The following is a 17,105-nucleotide window of genomic DNA, read 5'->3' as shown; positions in this document are numbered from 1 at the left end:
GCATTGGCATTTTTCAGTACTCCTTTCATTTCAACATCTGCATCCAGGATTTCACTGGAGTGGATATTTCTCTTTTCTCCCATGAACCCAGCATATCAGCAAGACTATCAGACCCAGATTGCTCATCTGAGAACACACCATGAAGGGAACTAGTGACTATTTGTCTTTAGTAACAATGAAAATTGGATCTCTTGGAGCAATCTGGGATGAATTGTGCCATCCATTTGCAGGAGAGAAGCAATAAAAACTCATTGCTTCTTTCAAAGAGTTTTTGGTTTTCAGAAAATGTGGGGTCTAACACTGTCATTCAGTAAATGTGCTATTACATTTACCCAAAAACTGAGCACAGTTTTTGGAGAAAGCTGCTTTTAAGAAATGATGAATTTCCACAGGATGCTTTGAGCACTTGTATGTCAATAAAACAAAAAGAAAAGGTAGTTTTCCAAGTATTAAAATAAAGTTACTCTGTACTGAAGCTTTTTAAAATAACTTCTTATAGAGGTATTTCAAGAATAATGAGAGCTGAATTAGGATGCTGCCCACAGAACCACAACTACTGAAAGAACATATGCATCTACCTTAAAAATGATAAGTGGCCATGTCATTGCTAATCAATAACCCTCTTTCCTAATGAAAAAAATATTCAAATACAACAGTAAAACCCTCAGGAGTATAGAATAGTTCTTATCTATCTTCTAGAGAAAGCTTTTTATCAGTGCTCCTCCAACCATTTACAGACAGGGAAGCAAATGTGAGGGGAATTGTTGAGTGCCAGAAGGGAGCAGAGCCCTTTCTCCACACTCAGCCACACACCTGAGGCAATGCCAACTCAAAGCAAGCATCTCTTCAAGCAGTATTTCAGCAGAAACAGGCTAATTTTACCAGTTCTCTTCTTTTAAGACATGCACATGTGCTCCATTGTATGATCTGACATTCAAAGCTGACTAAATTATACAGTGATCTTAAGATATTTTCAGTAACACTTATTTTACAGCTGGAACACGCCTGACAAGTAGCCTGCAGAAGCTTTACAGCTCAGAACTTATTGAAGTCTCCAGTATTTTTTTATATTTCCTTCTCCTTTGTGTCCTTGTGTAACAGACTCAAAGTCAACAGTGCTTGATTTAAAAATAAAATTCAGAATCCAGATTCACAGAGGAGAACATTTGATTTCCAATGCTCAGCCTGATTACCTTTTTAAACCTGGCAAAGAGCCTAATTCTCTTGGGTTTCAAGGAGATGCAGGATACAAAGTGCTCATTATTCACAGGGCATTTTAAAACCACAGTTTATTCCCACAGGAGCTTCCTGGTTCCTCACCCACTCTTGGGCCAGTGGGTGAAAGAGCAATTTGAAGGTCTGGCTGTTCCTATTCTCTCCATGCCCCTGGCTGGTCACCCCAAAAGAAAAAAAGCAGGCAGGAATGCCTTTTCCATGCTTCCAGGTGCATTATGGAAGAAACTGGTGGCAGAGAGTGACACAGGCATTTTCACTCCTTCCAAAAAATGTACAATAATTAAAATCTCAACCTGTCACCATGCCTTGCACAATTTCCACATCCTTTTTTAGGATTTTTCTCCCCTTCAATTTACTGCAATAAAAGTAAAGCATTAAGAAGCTGTATTTTGACAAGAAAAGTCAAGACAAGACTATAGAACTGTTCCTTTTAAAGTAATTATCAAAGTCCAAATTCATTTTAGCAAGAAAATCTGATCTTTAACCTGGTAATTAATTGAGATGATTCCAGAAAGAGCTCATTTTTCATATAGTACAATGACAGATCTTGTTTCCATAAATGAGGTGAAAAGGCTGATGCTGCCAAGTTTCAGCCAACAAAGACTGTTTAACACCAAGGCCTCCAAGAAGCAATTTTATTTCCCCTGTTTATGTACAGCTGAATTTTCTCTTGGGCAGAGAGCAGACTGACTGTCAAAAGCTGTCACTTCCAAAATCCAGACACAGCACATTTTGTTATATTTGATTTATTCCCCTTGTTTTCAAAACTAACTAAAAATGCTGCTGAAGATGCAGGCAGATAATTTAGTTTGTAATTTTAATAGTTTCACTTCTGGTTGTATTGTCATTTATAATACATACAAGGGCACAAGGCGACAAGTTGATTACTTCTCTAGAAGCAGCAAAAGAAACTCTAAATATGCATTGGAGTAACAGCCACCAAGAGTCCAGTACTGAACTCAGATATATCCCAAGACAAAACCAGCAGGTTATTAACACACTATTTAGTTTTAGTAAGACACTTACATTCCTCATGGTTGAAGTCAAAGTTTAACTGCAATTCAAGACCTACAAGGAATTGTTCCCCTAAAGTTCCAAGTTCTTATAACACATGTGGTTAAAAAAAAAAAAAAGAAAAAAGTATCCAATCAAAATGAAAATTTAAGTCTAATGTATGTAATGATACTGAGCCCATTGCTTTGATGCCACTAAAAATGGGAATGTTAGAAACCAGTCCACTGCAATCAGTGAAACTCTGCCAAGGTAAAGTGTCTGTTCTGAACAGAGTTCATCAAGGACTCAGCATGACAGATCATTCAAGTTTACATTGTCCTATAGCAATTGTCTCAGGACTGGAAGAGTCCCATTAAAGTAAATTGTAGAAGTGATTTCTGCCATAAGGAAGTGGGGGAGAGAAGGGGATAGACATCACTCAAGTATCCAATAAAGAGTATCATTGGGCTGCACACTTATCAAGTGAAATAAGGTTCACCAACACACATTTCTCTTACTAAAGCAAAGTCAAGGCAGAAAATTTCCAAACATTAGAAAACTCAAGTCAAATATCTGAATGCTTAGAATGATACTGTATTTTCTGGAACTGATGGATCTTGAAAGAGGTTTAGCCCCATATTAGGAGTTTTTATCCCTGAAGGAGAGTACACTTAAATCTGTTTAATGCACTTTCATGTAGGCATCTTGATCTTACATTTTTAATTGGTTCATGTTAAGCTTTCTGAATAAATCTTAAGACATTTTGGGTCAGATTTTGTGAACTATAAATGAACTCTTTGCATATTTCCCTTCAACATTCCTTCCAGACTCACTTCCCTGTACTACTCCCAAACTAAAGCAGAGTGCAAATTATATTGAACAAGTCAGGTAAAGGTGATAAGCACATGAACAATGAAAGGAAATAATCACACAGCTGATAATTCCCAATTCTTGCCTCAGCCATGCAGAGATGAAAGGATGGATGTGAAAAGGCTCTCTAGGCAACTTGGCCTTGAGAGGCTGCCTGAACTCCAGCAGTATCTCCAAACCACAATATGATTTGGAGCAATGCTTAAAGTTCTGCATTCTGCCTCCAGCCTGTGATCCTTCCTTTCACAGTGAGGACATCTCTGTGGGTACTCTTCCTCTGCCATACCAGTTCCAGGTTTAAAGTTTGCTCCCTCCCACTTTGACAACATGGAAGAGGCAGGGCAGAAAAGCAGTGATCTCGTCTTGAGCCTCTGCACTCCATTTATGCCAGTGACCTACAATTTCAAGAGTAAAGCAAGTTGAGAAAATCACCTTCACTTTGTACACACAGTCAGATAACGATGTTCTCCCAGACTGATTATCCTCTCAGGAAGCCTGGGCACTTATGCACTCCTGGAAAGAGTGAGCACTGAATGCTGCCTTTCTGACCTGGTGGTGTTTCTCCCCCCCCATCAACAGATATATTTGCCATAGCACTAGCTCATACAGCTCTCAGTGCCTTCCATTAAGTGCAGAAATGGAAATGTCAAGAAAACTTATTACTATTTATCTATTTACCCTTGAAGCACTCTGCACTTCTATTTGTCTCTCATTACAAGCAAAGGAAATGCATGAATTGCCTGGTACCTGTACCTTGCAGAGAACTGAATCTAAGGATTCACCCTAAAATGCTACCAATAAACACAAGGATACTGAACCCCCCCCAGGCATCAGCTTAGCATCAGAAAACAGCTGAAGGAAAATGTAAAGGGTCTCTAGAAATATGGATATGGCTAAACAGATATTTGGAAGCAAACCCTCAGTGAAAGGAGAAAGAGCCAGCCACTCTCCTTGCTGCTATAGGTGTCCTTCAGGTTAAAGAGACATTTGGGAATAAAGCCTTGGGAAGAGTAGGACAAGCAAGTTCTCCAGAGTCCACAGTCCCGCTAAAGAGGAAGCACATCCAGTGCTCATGTGTAAGCTTACACCACACAAGAAAGCTCAGCCAAGATCAGTTTCCCCCCCTGCCCCCAGGATGTGGACACCAGCACTGGAGGTTTTCAAGCTGCAGCTGGACAGGGGCTTGATGATCCTGTCTCTGCTCCCTCTGCCATGACAGGCTGGATCCTTTGAGGCCCTTTCCCACCTCATCTGTCCTATGACTCAATTATTAAAATAGCCCCTTCACCTCCTCTGAAGCAGAGTATTTTTCCACAGTGACTTAAGGCTTGATTTGTCACCAAGACATTTCAATGCCAGTGTTGCTTCCCTGTCACTTTGAAGAAAAATTGAGAAAACCTTCAGAGTTTCCAAGACTTCAACAAAATTGCTGTTCAGACTCTGAACTGTGGCTCTCTAGCAGCACCAGCAAGGAAACCAAGCTCAGCCTGAAAACAGAATGCCATTACCAGGGGGCTGATAGCCTAAGGGAGGCAAAATCCACTTAGCAGGAGGTTCTATCTTCAATTTGCCATCCTGTAATCAGCTGTTGACAAACTGTTAATTGACTGGAGCTCAGCATCCACCAACACAAGCAAGTGTTGAGGAGGACATGGGTTGTCTAGCTGGATGCATTCCTAATCTGTCATCACATTTGCAAAGGCTAAGTACACAACTGGTTCATCACACAAATGGAAATTACCTGCTCCAAGCTGTCATTAACATACTACAGTGCCAGCTAACTGGGAGAGGGGTAGGAAGTACATGAAGAGCAGGAATTTACTTCCACTTCATAAATCAGCCCAGCTTCCACCACACTCAGTGGAGCAGCACTTGGTCAACAAAATACTAAAAGAGAGGACGGGAAAAAAAAAAAAAAGAGCTATCAAGTTCTTGCAGTACTAGATCTAGGAGGCCACAGATCTTAAGCAAAAGCAGGAACTACATTTGTAGTATTAAGCTCACTTCAGTTGTGGAATCTTCTGCTAAAGGATCCAAGAACTATGAATGAGTTCAAAGACACAAAAAATTCACTTAAGTCCATTGCTGATAATTAAAGATAAATTAAATGCTCCAGAAACCCCTGTTGGTACAAAATAGTACACACAGGCCAAACTTGTACTCTTTCCTTAGGAAATCATTATTAACCTGCATTGAGACAGGAGCCTTAGTTTGACAGAAATTTGTCTGATCCAGCCTTGCAATTCTTATGTTGAAGTTTAGTCAGATGAGAAAGAGGAGCCTGGACTGAGAGCCCTAAGAGGGAACTAAGGAAAATTCCACAAACTCACTTAATCTTAGCAACTTTTTTTCCTCTCAACTCCATTAATTCAGGATGAGTTGGCACAGGGTATTTGCTGTAATTTCCAATTAGTACAGCAGTAATATTAACATTCCTCACTAGGGTATTCTGATACACAAGTGTTTTCAAAGGCACTCACCTGTACAAAGCACCAGTGATGCGTACAGCATTAGTGACCAGTAGGAATAAAGGGAATATACTGGAAAAATCCCTCAGCTTATGTTTAGTGTCATACAGCTTGTCAAGTACAACTGAACACAGAAATAAACTTTAAAAAAGCCAGAGTGTTTCCAACCAGCCCTCTGCCTCAGTCAGGGAAATCTTTCCAAATAAAAAACAGGCTGCAAAATTCCTATTAGCAAACACAACACTTTAACATTTCTCCTCACATGAAGCCTAGCCAATTGGGAATGGAAGAGCAGTAGGTATTTGCTGTGTCCAAATGAATAAAGCAGTGAGATGAAATGCAGAAAACACAACTGAGTTGTTAGAACAATCCAGTGAAGGAAGCACATTTAACTCTGCTCTACTCAGATAAGCTTGAAGGCCTTGGGCTACACCAGTCATTCTGTATTTGCATCAGCTTCACTACCTTTAGTGAAGTATTCAGGACAAGAGTATATTTGGGGTGTGCACATAGTATTTTGTACAAGAAGACCTACACGGACCTTTTCAAGCCTCTTAAAACCAGATGCTGCAAAAAAAAAACCTGTTTAGTTTCCCTTATCTTCATTAACATTAAACTCCTCATAATGATACACTCCCCTGGATGCTTTGAGACACCAACAACTGAACTGAGACTACAAAGCAGTTCAAACATAGCAAGACATATTGCAAACTGCTACAAAACAGCAAGAGGCACTGGCAGAGGGAAAGGTATTCATTTTCAACCAGAAAGGAAGGAAATTTTTGATCTGAAGAAATATTTTTACTGAGCAGCTATCCATATAGAGTTACACACTCCCATTGTTTTCTCATGCCTCATGAAAGCTCAGAAGTCCAAACATCCTCTCTAACTTCTCTCCTTCTAGAGTGTATTTTACCAACCAGTCACTCCATTTCCTCAGAACAAAAGCAGGTTGACAGCCAAAGCTGTGAAAGCAGCATGGCAATCTTATGAAATATGCCAGGTTTGCTATGCTACCCTGCAGAAAAATACAAGGTGATGCTAATTAGAATCCAACAATAAGCAGCTGGGTGACTCAGATGAACACTGAAACTGCAACACTTCCAGAAGCTTTAACTGCATCTGGCCTAGTAATACTAATACATCCACATTCCTTATCTGATTTCTCCAGGAACCTGCTGATAATTCATGGAAATTCGATGCTCTGCAAATGGGTACTTGAGATGAATGTGACACCTGCAGTCATACTTTTAGAGCAAACATACAAGACACACAAGAAACTCTGACTATTGACAGCATTAAACGTCACCCTTCTCAGCTCTCTTCTCTTGAGGAACCCTCAGTAATCACCATTCCACTGCAGGCTGAGAGTAGGTTCTTTCAGAAGATTAGTTTGGCCTGCAGTAATCTGTTCTTCTGAACAGCCTATTCTGAAGTACAGAGGCAAATCCCACTCTCTAATCCTGTTTCAGTGACAGGAGCCTGTGACAAGCACACATCCCAGTATAACAGGATGGAGCAGCTGCCTTTTGAGAAGCTTTCTCCCCTTACTGAGGCCAATTAAACTAAAAAAAAAAAAAAAACAAAAACAAACAAACAAAAAACTTAATGCAAATTGCCCACATCCAGAGATTTTAAAGCAAGTGTAGATGCTTCCCCGTGTTACTAAAGTGTCAGAAAAACAGCTTTTCAAATTTACACTCTTATCCTCCACAGTTTCATTTAACCCCCTTGTCCATCCCTCTTCTCACAGTAGGTAGCAGCAGAAGCTGTGCAACTCCTTGAGCAGGGCTGAGGCATTGAAGCATGATCTGAGGAAAACCCCAGCACAGACCTAACCAGAGCAACACCCCACAGGAGCTGAGCACAGCACATGACACTAGTTAAAAACCATAAAATTCATCACCTAGCTCAAGTACATCAGATGAACCAGACACAGGAGCCATCATCATAGAAGCAACAGGAAACAAAACTGCAGGATAGGCACTGAAGAGACATATAAAGCACAGCCAGAGACCCCCACTCCTATAGCACAACTCCAGTCACCACACAGGCCCCAAGTTTGAGCTTAAATAGGGCCCAAAGACCTGTGGGAAGGGTGTGGGTGGGGGCCCAGGTGAAGCTGATCAGGACCAACAGAGTTGATTGGTGCTCTCAGGGCTCTGGTGCTGCTGTTTCATTTTAAGTCCCCTCTGTAGCATATGTTTTTTTTTTTCTTTTTAAAGAATGTTCTGGTTCTTACTTTGCTGAGAAACAGACTATTTAAAAGCTAGCTAGTGCTTTTGCTAGAGACTCTTAGAAAATAGGAATGCAATGTAGAAATAGCAGATTGATGCTGCAGTAACCCCAAGGGAGGGGTTACACTTTCTTAGCAGTCCCCCAAGGTTTGATATTTTGTTTGATATTTATGTTAAGGGATAGTGCTGAACCCCAATAGAAATTCTGGGCCTAGAACACATAATTCTTCTTAGGCAAAAGAAGTAGCCAGTACCTGTTACCAGCCAAAAAAAGTTGTAATTGTCTGGCCTTTTGTTCACAGCACGGATTTTACTGGGAAATACTGAACCACAAGTAGCAGCAAATGGTAGGCAGACAGTTAAGAGGACTTACAAAAATGTCTGTTACATTTCCAAATGACAGCCTTCTGTTGTAGAGAATGACAGCAGGGTTCGGTTCATTTCTTAGGGTGTGGTGGGACTTGCCTGACTCCCTACAGATTCTTAAACTTTTTTTTTTTTTCTTTTCTTTTCTTTCTGCAACAGATATCACCTGGTTGCATTTAAGAAATTGCTTGGAGGGTTCATTAATTTTAAGATATTTTTTACTTTTCTATAAACTGCAACAGAGTATTCTTTTCTTCTACCTCAGTGAGGCATTCAATTCAGCTTCTTCCTTAACAAGTGTGAAAGGAGGACCAGGAGTGCTGTCAGAAGCTGTGATTTAAAAGGACATGTTTCTTGTGTATGGATCTGTGTTTAAATCAAAATGAAACTATAGTTATAGCTTGCCAAAAGTACAATGCCTTATGAAGCCAAATCAGGAAGTAATCTTCCTATCTTTGTGGCCAAGGCTCTGTCAGTGTTACAAGTGTCAGTGTCTGATCAGCTGCTGAACGTGGCTTGTTTCAAGATGTCTTTGGCTTCAGGTTTGCTCTCTTGGTGGCTTTCTTTCACAAGTGCATCTCCAAGACAGAAGAAAAACATCTGCCTGTGGAATTTGAGACATAAACCGAGAAGGCCATAATTTTCTTATGCTTTCCCATTTTTTTCCTATTCATTTATCATGGAAAAAGTCACAGAAATGGGACAACAAAATGTAAAATATCAGCTTAGAGAATATCCATCACTTTCAGTATAGGGCTCTCCTGGAATAAGCCGTATAAAACTACGTATTTATATCCATTAGATTGTTATCATACATAATCCACTTATTAGAACTGGTTTACATTGTCCACTTGTGGAGCTGAACAGTACTTAACGGGAGAAGGATGGCAAATGACACTCTGAGCACTTACCAACTTCAACATATTCCATATAAAGCCTGCTATTTCTAGATATCTGCTAATGCATTCTTTGGCAAAAGGGTAGCTCTGAAAGAAACTTTTAAATCAGCCCATATCATCAGCCCACACTTCAGATAAATGTGCACTCTCTATGGTTTTCCTTTTCTTTCAAAAGGAAAGTCTTATCTTTACTTTGTGCCTGGGACTCTTGTGTTCTAGGGCTGGATCACAAGTGCTCTGCTCAGGAACACCCCCAGATCAAAATCAATGATTTTCCTTGTGGGGATCACCTTAATTATCAAACCATATGTCTGAAAGTTGCAATAGGCTTAAATATTTATGGACACTCTGGAAGCTGCACTTAATTATGGGTTGCTGATTGTATATGTGAAGATTTCTGTGGCCTTGGCAAACAAAAGTCTAGAATTTCACCTTCCTGGAAGTTTGAGTAGCCTTTTCTTTTTTTGCAGGCAATTTGCATATTAAAATATTTCTGCTTTCATGTGGCTCAGCAACAAGATACAGTTTCTCAGCAGAACAATCTGCAGCCTAATCTAGCATTGACTCCTCAAGCAAGACTCCTGCCAAATCCAACAGCTTTGCAGGAACAGGGACTGCCACAGCAGGCCCATGATCACTGTCCTACTACCTGAAAGACAAATGCCACCCCAGGTGACAAACTGCCTAAAAGGGTCTTTTGACAGCAGCAGTGTTTGGGCCTCTGGCAACTGTCAGCCCCAGCAGCTGCCCAGTGAGCTCTGGGAATGTTCTGTACCAGATGGAGCCTGGCCTGCAAGCAGTTGTCTGAGTGGCCCATTTTCCTTGGCACCTGTAGAGAGGCATTTGGTCACCAGCAGCAGAGGGGACTCATAAATTACACTAACAGCAGAGGGGATTCATAAATGCACCCTGCTCAGGCTTATTAATCTGTACACCACCTCTTTTTGGAGCAGAGGTATTTCTGTGACCACATAAATTACCATGACATGTAAGCAATCTTTACATTCCATTTCATAGGAATTCTGCAGCCTGGTAATAAAATCACCTTTGTTCAGCTGCCTCTTCTTTCACCTGGATTTTTCATTATGAAAAAGGTATTTTTCTGGACCAAGAATTTTGAACTCCACCTGCTTTATACTGCAGTATAGAAAACTTTTTTGATTGACTCCAATTTTCACTCAACTAACTTATCATAAAATCACCCCCCTGATTTTAGACTCTAACTGAAAATGATCTTGTTCTTAAAATTTCAGGAACAATTTGAGATCATTGTCCCAAGAATAAATGGCCTGAAATGTCTATTGGACACTACTGATGCAAGATAAGTGCTGAGTTAAACTCAGATTATATTGCAAGTAATTCTTCTTTCCAATAACTTATTTTCAACAGTCTCTGTGAAAGGGAGAGTGAGGAGAATTACAGTGGCAAAGCTATGGCACAATGTAGTTATATAATTGCATTTCTCACATCCAGTGGGGATTTCAGTAAGTTTCTTTGTACAGGTAGGTTTTTCCAGTGCCTTGCAACAACCCTGTGCAGTTGTTACGTTGTTTAAATGGTTGCCAGGAAGGAAAAAAAAGAAGCTGAGCATTACTTGTCCTTGGCCCACATCATGCCCTGGTAAGTGGGAAAGGAACAGGAGATCTGGTTAAACAGGAGGTCCAGGATAAGGATTTTATAAGGTTTTGAAATACCTGGAGATGAACATTACTTTCTAAAACTTGAAAATTATTAGAGAAGACTGTCCCCATAGCAGCCTCAGAAGACTGGAATACATATCAAGGCAGAATATCCCTTAATTGTTCAGATGGGGGGCAGAAATATTATTTTTTACTGCTTTTAGATGAAGACGTATTTTCTTAGTGGGGGAGAGAATGGCTACACACTCTGAAAAGGTAGTGTGGACACAGCAATACATTGGAAAATATTTATTGTTTCCTGTATACCCTGCTGCTTTCATCAGAAGTTGCTTAATTCAGCACAAATCCAGATAAATAAATAAGGATATTTGCAAAGGTTGGGATTTTTGGAAGCTTTGCTTGAGAGCAACATGCAGTGGCATCTGGATTTGTGGCTCTGCTGCAATATGTCTTTGAGATGCTTATCCAAAAACTGACTACAAGCAAGAATTTGGCTTATGACACAACAGCTTTCATTTTCTCAAACTTGCCATCTTGTCAGGTGAGCTTTAATTCTTTCTGCAGGAAGCTTTAATGTATTGCAACCTTTAAAATTACAGCATCTATTCTGTGTGTTACAGAGTGCACAGCAGCTCTTCTGCCACAGGACGTCTGTGAGCTTGGCCTGGGTTTCCATCTGCACCTTTGTTTCACTGCTGAGTTCCTGCAGCAGTCCGAGCAGCCTTCAGATGAGTTTGGCATTCCTGACGTGGGACTGTGGCACTGCCTGGAATGGAAACAGCACTCGCTGTGTTCACAGGAGCCAGGGCAGCTTTTGGATACACAGTTCTTGTGCAGTCCCTGCTGAGGGCAATAGGAGATCTCCAGGTCTGCCTGACTAACACAGTTTGATTCACTTCTTTAACACATGTGGCTTCAAGACAGGAGCTGAAAAAAGGTTATTGTTGAAACAAGAAGTCGCTGATGGTAAAAGCCATATCTAAGTAATACCCATGACATATCTAACAAGTCTTAATTGTGTGATTACAGCCTGAATTTTGGATTCCTGTATTGTGTAAGGAAGAATAACTCTTCTTCCTTCAATAGAATTATTTCTGATTTAATTAGGGAGTGCAATCACAATTACTCTGTCAATGTCAAGTTATACTGTAAATCCTGCCCTGGTATACCCATGCCCTTCTCACAACTGACAGAAGGGAACCAGAGGAAAACTGACCACAAGCAGCAACAGGTACAGAAACAGAATTTGGCCACAGCTGTTGGCACTAGATTTACTGCCTGCTGAGCCTAGCCAGCTTGAGCTTGCATCATAATCTAATAAAAACCTAATAATACCTTTCCATCTAACTCAGCCACATATATCAGGCTTTGGAGGTGTCAAGCCTAAAAAGAGAATTGTACTCCTGTCTTGAAGGTATTTGTATTGCTGAGGAAAATATATTGCAAGCAACAATTCCTTACACAGCAGTTCTCTCTCTTTTCCACTTTGGAAAGAAAAAGGTAAGAAAAATAAGCCAAGCAATAAAAATTCACATTTGATATCAGATCTGTCCAGATCTGATGCACTCAAACTTGAAAGCTTGTTCTGCTATCTCTTGTAAGATCTTTTAAATTCTGAAAAGGCTTGACATGCAGAAAATGAACAGATGCACAGCAGAGGTGGGAGATGATCTTGTGGGAGGTCTCTCTTGCCTTATGCAAAGATAAGGGTGTGGAGGCGTGCCTGCATGGTGGGGAGCTGTGTGGGGAGAGGGAGCCCCCAGCATGCACCTCTTTACAGGACTGAAGGTTACATAAGGCTTGGGAATAACTTCCTCTCTCTCCCTTTGGAACCTTGGGAGAGAGTGAAGATGCCAACACAGAGGCATTGTACCAGGAACAGGCTGCCCTGCAGACTCCACACTCATTCTTTCTGTGCCAGCTCCCCTGCTGAGCAGTCACCTCTCCAGAGGCAGCAAGCAAGCTGTTCCTCTTGCTCCCACGGAGGCATTTGTGCTTCCTGGACAAGGTGTGCTCTGGTATTATCCCTGCTCCCTGGAGGTTGTGGATACCTCTGGCTGCAGGAAGTACACTGAGCACTGTTGTACTCTGGTGCGCTTCTGTTTCAGTCTTTGGATGACAAACTCCACCTCTGGACATGCAGGCAAGGTGAAAAAGCAGATTTTTCAGTATTATTTAATACTACAAGATAAAGAAGAGCCACTCAGGAGGGTAGGGAAGAACTGTTGGTGCACATCAGCTTCTTTGTATAACAAGCATAAAAGTGAGAGGTAATAGTTTTTGATAATAAGATATATTTTTTAATGCTGAATGCCCTTGATAACTTGTCTCCAAATCTTGGCAGGACTAGTTCTTCACACTTCTGGAGGACAGCAAAACTCAAAGTTAGTCAGAGATGTTCTTGAATGTCACATTCAATTGGATGTATTATGGGGACAGTATCCTGTAAATATGATTTCCTCCTGTCATTGCATACCTACCTTTTGGTGAGTAGTCATTAAATTCACATTAATTTGGCTCATATGAACAAGAAAGCTCTTTATGTATATTCTTTTAATATGCCAATGAATTCTTCAGTCTTAGTTTTGAAGCACAAATATGAACATTCCTGGTCAAAAGTCAAAGTTTTGTTTAAAAGCTTTTGTTCATTTTAATTGTCTGTCAAAGGCAGAGCCACGGTGACTTCCCAACAGCTACACTGCTATGTATTTATTGATTTATCTATTCTAAACTAAACCATTCTCCTTAAATATAATAAGCTCCATGGTTAATAAACCCATGTGAGAAAATGCATTGAATATGTATTTTTGCTCACATCTTGTTTACTCTCTACTACACTATTTAAGTTATAAACCTCTTTTAGCATTCACATAGTGAAAAGCATATTGCAACTGTTATTTGTGTTGTTTTGTTAGACACATGTATAAATTAAAATTGGAAATACCAACATTGCTATTGTCTGTGTGATGATAACCTCTTATTTTCTAGTTTTGCAAACAATCCATCCAGAACAAATGCCAGAAGTTTAGGAGGGTAGTTCTGGAAATCCAGTAGAGAACTGGAAAAAATTACGTAGATGGTGATATCAAGTGTATTTTAGGAAAATGAGCGTTGCAGTAATTTATTCTGCTCTAGGCAGTGTCATGAATCCATCATGGCACACAGTGAAAGAAAACATGTCAAGAATGCTGGAATACCTTTCCTTACCACGAGACACCCACACAAACTAATAATAGGACAACATTCAATAAAGTAGAAAATAAACCTGATAGAAACCAAGTTACAGAAAGAATTTTCCAACTTCATCCTCTGTACCACACACCTAAAATCTCTAAGTTTTTAACTCCCTTCTTTTTCCACTAGAAAACCACACTATCAGAGGAGGCAAAATTTTAGTTCAGTTAACACAAAGACACAGAATAGTTTGAGTGGGAAGGGACCTTTTCAACCTCCTTATATAGAAAATAGTGGGAAAACACAAAGCCCTGTCTTCCTCACATCCTTTAAGAGAAACAGTGAAATTACTGATGGGGCAGTCCAGGAAACAATGTATTTTGATGGTGTCCTCTGTACAGAGCAAGGGCTGGTCACCAAGATAAATTATCATTCCAGCACAGAAATATTTGTGAGGTGAGTGTCCCAGAACAAGAGAAAGACATTTTCCCCTTCATGTAGATTCACTTGTTCTTTCCATACTGTAGTTGAACTTCACATTTTTTAATCAAGATTAAAGCAAACAAACACTTACAGACTAGAATTCTTTTTTAAAATCAAATGCTGTCTAAAACTTACCTGGGGTTCATTGCTACACTTCTATCATCATCTGTGGAAACCTAAAGTGACAGCTTGATTCCTAAATCTCTTCTGTAGGAGCAGTGGGAGTGTGGCAGTTGGAAAACTGTAGCTCTCAAGGTTTGTGCAAAGCCAACAGAGCACCACACACACACAGTGTAAAAGTTGGAGCAGTACAGGTTAACAGAAGCCCACTGAAGCTAAAGGGGAGTAAACTGTGTAAGGAACAGAGTGATTGAAGTAATCCCAGAAGCAAGAGAAGGTCTGGCCCAGACACTTGTTTTCTCTAACTGGCTCTCCTTGCTTTCTCTTTTTATCCATTTCCTAATGGATGTTCCTAATCAGGTTCAAATGAGGTGTACCTTCTCCATCTTGGCAAGCCTGACCTACTTCACAGGGATTAGCAGCTCCATGACACGTCTCCCCTGGTTTAGGAACACTCTGTTCTCTTTCAGGAATGAAACCAACTCTGCCTTGTTCCTGATCAATGTTTGCCTGAAATGCAAACCTCCTCTGTGTTGAAAGTGGCTAGAAATTACTGCTAAATTAGTTACAAAGTAAGTTTTTCTCTCCTTGTTCTTTGGAATTCACAGGAACACTCCCATTTATTTGGAGCCATCATTTTACATGTTGTTCCTTCCCAGCCCCTTCATTTGCATGTGCTTTAATGACACAACTAAAATTATTCACCACCCTGTGCCACCACCAAATAAAACGTTCCTCAGCCTTCCCTTTTGCCCATCAGCTCTTTGTCACATAAATGCTCTTAATTTGGCTCCACCAGATCTCTTTTTGCATTGGCCAATTCCTTCCCTAGAGAATCTATAGAAAGATTAGCACGTTTCCCTCAAGTTTCCCCAGTTCTAACTGGCAGCAGAAAAAAAAAAGTCCTTTTTGTATTATCTTCTCACAAGGGAACTTCAGCCAAATGTGTGTCTTCTCAAATAATTTCTACTGCTGTAATTTTTTTTCTCTTCACTACATATCCCAGGTCTAAACATTGCTAAACCATCCAATTTTACACTATCCATTTAGGAAGGGCAATGATAAATTAGAGAAACTTTTTTTTTTCTTTTACAAACTACAAAAGGATTAGAAAAATTGTAATATAGAGACTCTGAGTTCGTGTATCACACAGAAAATATTACAAAAATCATGTGTTCTGAGAGGGTCTTACTTATTTAATCCTCAGCTGGCATTAAGTGCAAGTGGCAAGGTGGCTCAGAAAGTCAGGGATCTCTGCAGTGCTGGGAAGCTGTCGGCAAAACTCTTCTTTGGTAAGGGCAGGAACTGTTGGAATACCTGGTGATGAGAGTATCACTGAGTCACTGGGAGAGGTCTCATTACTCCTGAGGAGTAAAAAAAGAGGAAAATTGTTGTCACGGTTCCATTTCTGCATAGTGAGAGTGGTGCTAGGGGCACCTTCTGTTTCTGTCACCAAATATTAACCCTGAGTCTGCTTCAGTGCCAATAAAGTGCAGACCAATACTTGGGCTGTAAGGAATGGTTTGATCAAGCCCAGAATCCTATGGGGAAATAGGGGAATGATGTAAAGGAGCCTCATTAAATAAACTGGTAAAGTGCAATAAAATTCACAGGTGGTAAATGCTACTATTTCCTCTTCTGAAGGGAAAAAAAGTGTGAATGTTTTACCAACAGGACTTATCAGCATTGTGTTGCAGTAACTGTTAGAAAATTGTTCAGCACAAGTTACTTCCATGCCAAGATAATCTCCAGCCAAACAAGGATTTTCATAACAGACAACAGCCCAGACCTGTACAGTGATCTCTTCTTTTTTTTTTTTTTTTTTTTTCGCGGTCAATTTACCAGGCTAACTAAAGAAGTCGATTGTCTTAATTTCCATTAATTGACAGTGCAATCATTCCACTCAAGGGCAGGGCTGCTGTTCAGAAGGGCCTGGGCAAGCCAAAGGGATGAGGCGGACAGGAATTTCATTGAAGTCACGGAAAACACAGAGTTATGTGTCTGGGATGGGGTAAAGAATGCATTGGGACGGATGGGCTGCCTGCCTGAGGCAGAGAAGTGGTGCCCAGTAACAGGACAGAGGAGCAATGGCCATAAACTAGAACACAAGACGTTTCACCACAACATGAGGAAGAAATTCTTCACGTTAAGGTTGACAAAGCACTGGAACAGGCAGCCTAGGGAGGTCATGGAGTATTCCTGCCCGGAGAGATTCCAAACCCACCTGGACGTGCTCCTTTGTCACCTGCTCTGGGTGACCCTGCCTTAGCCGGGGGCTTGGACTGAGGTCTGCTCCAACCCGAACTATTCTGGGATTCTGTGATTCCGTGGCAGTCCCTCGGAACGGGGAACACTTGTTTTAGCGTGATCCCGCAGAGCTGGTGCCTCCCAGCACCTCAGTGAAGCCATTAGCGCTTTTTGAGCAGCTCCCACAACACGGCGCCGCGAGCGCGTCTCCCAGCTATGTGCCCCAATACAAGAAAGGTCAGAAAACCTGACCGAGCGCACTGGAGAGTGGCCGGAGCAGCTGCCCTGAGGCCCTGTTGGAGCAGGATTTCGAGTTTCGGACAGCTCAGGGCCGCTGCCCGGGCGGCTCCCGCCGTGAGGCGCGGGCGGGCG

At 41.0% G+C, this 17,105-nt stretch overlaps 1 protein-coding gene and 1 long non-coding RNA gene across 3 annotated transcripts in view; both read right to left on the bottom strand.

Moving 5' to 3' along the window:
* PLCB1 (phospholipase C beta 1) overlaps positions 1–7,596 on the bottom strand; it is a 382,634-nt gene extending 375,038 nt beyond the window's left edge. For both annotated transcript variants that reach the window (XM_069008957.1, XM_069008960.1), the window contains exon 1: positions 7,474–7,596. The gene's annotated coding sequence lies outside the window, so the exon portion shown is untranslated. The remainder of the gene's footprint in view (positions 1–7,473) is intronic.
* A 3,429-nt stretch (positions 7,597–11,025) lies between these two features.
* Positions 11,026–17,092, bottom strand: LOC138107580 (uncharacterized). The gene is made up of 3 exons (XR_011149624.1): positions 16,711–17,092; positions 15,679–15,850; positions 11,026–11,475 (listed from the first exon to the last, which is right to left on the bottom strand). It is a non-coding gene; the product is annotated as an uncharacterized lncRNA (long non-coding RNA).
* Positions 17,093–17,105: the final 13 nt, after the last annotated feature.

This window comes from Aphelocoma coerulescens, chromosome 3 (assembly GCF_041296385.1).
Source record: "Aphelocoma coerulescens isolate FSJ_1873_10779 chromosome 3, UR_Acoe_1.0, whole genome shotgun sequence".
In the NCBI taxonomy this organism is placed as follows: Eukaryota; Metazoa; Chordata; class Aves; order Passeriformes; family Corvidae; genus Aphelocoma; species Aphelocoma coerulescens.
Note: the sequence above shows the minus strand (reverse complement) of the source record. Positions and strands in the feature narration are given on the sequence as shown.